Here is a 1911-nt window from a genome sequence, read left to right as displayed (position 1 = left end):
ATCAATTTACAACCCTTTCTGACTACATTTGTTATTTTTCATGCATTTACAGATTATTTTGAGCTATAAGACCATGAAATTAAAAAGCATTTGAAATAAACTCTGAAAAGGTTCCAAGTTGGCATGGTATCATCATTTCACTCATATAGCATGTGCGAGAAAGTAGAGAGAGTTACGGCAAAAACTGGATGCACTTCATGCACAAAACGGACAATCTCTTTCAAAGTATCAGGGTTTAACACGGAAACTCGTCTGTTACAAAGGGATTTCATTTTTTTGAACTTATTTGAACTCCATTGTTTTTCTGTGTTCAAATGCACCATTCAAAGCCACATCATCAATTTACAACCCTTTCTGACTTCATTTGTTATTTTTCATGCATTTACTGATTATTTTGAGCTATAAGACCATGAAATTGAAAAGCATTTGAAATGAACTCTGAAAAGGTTCTAAGTTGGCATGGTATCATCATTTCACTCACATAGCATGTGCGAGAAAGTACAGAGGCTTACGGCAAAGACTGGATGCACTTCATGCACAAAACGGACAATCTCTTTCGAAGTATCAGGGTTTAACACGGAAACTCATCTGTTACAAAGGGATTTCATTTTTTTTGAACTTATTTGAACTCCATTGTTTTTATGTGTTCAAAATGCACCATTCAAAGCCACATCATCAATTTACAACCCTTTCTGACTTCATTCGTTATTTTTCATGCATTTACTGATTATTTGGAGCTATAAGACCATGAAATTGAAAAGCATTTGAAATGAACTCTGAAAAGGTTCCAAGTTGGCATGGTATCATCATTGCACCCACATAACATGTTCGAGAAAGTACAGAGGGTTACGGCAAAGACTGGATGCACTTCGTGCACAAAACGGACAATCCCTTTCGAAGTATGAGGTTTCATACGGAAACTTGTCTGTTACAAAGGGATTTCATTTTTTTGAACTTATTGGAACTCCCTTGTTTTTATGTGTTCAAAATGCACCATTCAAAGCCACATCATCAATTTACAACCCTTTCTGACTTCATTTGTTACTTTTCATGCATTTACTGATTATTTTGAGCTATAAGACCATGAAATTGAAAAACATTTGAAATGAACTCTGAAAAGGTTCCAAGTTGGCATGGTATCATCATTTCACCCACATAGCATGTTCGAGAAAGTAGAGAGGGTTACGGCAAAAACTGGATGCACTTCGTGCACAAAATAGACAATCCCTTTCGAAGTATTAGGGTTTCATACAGAAACTTGTCTGTTACAAAGGGATTTCATTTTTTTCAACTTATTTCAACTCCCTTGTTTTTCTGTGTTCAAAATGCACCATTCAAAGCCACATCATCAATTTACAACCCTTTCTGACTTCATTTGTTATTTTTCATGTATTTACTAATTATTTTGAGCTATAAGACCATGAAATTGAAAAGCATTTGAAATGAACTCTGAAAAGGTTCCAAGTTGGCATGGTATCATCATTTCACCCACATAGCATGTGCATGAAAGTAGAGAGGCTTACGGCAAAAACTGGATGCACTTCTTGTATAAAATGGACAATCTGTTTCGAAGTATCATGGTTTCATACGGAAACTCGTATGTTACAAAGGGATTTCATTTTTTGAACTTATTTGAACTCCCTTGTTTTTCTGTGTTCAAAATGCACCATTCGAAGCCACATCATAATTTTACAACCCTTTCTGACTTCATTTGTTATTTTCCATGCATTTACTGATTATTTTGAGCTATAAGACCATGAAGTTGAAAAGCATTTGAATTGAACTCTAAAATGGTTCCGAGTTGGCATGGTATCATCATTTCACCCACATAGCATGTGCGATAAAGTAGAGAGGGTTAAGGAAAAAACTGGATGCACTTCGTGCACAAAACGGACAATCTCTTTCCAAGTA

The sequence above is a fragment of the Triticum aestivum genome, chromosome 1B (assembly GCF_018294505.1).
Source record: "Triticum aestivum cultivar Chinese Spring chromosome 1B, IWGSC CS RefSeq v2.1, whole genome shotgun sequence".
Lineage (NCBI taxonomy): Eukaryota > Viridiplantae > Streptophyta > Magnoliopsida > Poales > Poaceae > Triticum > Triticum aestivum.
The sequence above is the reverse complement of the archived record's forward strand: the minus strand, read 5'-3'. Positions refer to the sequence as shown.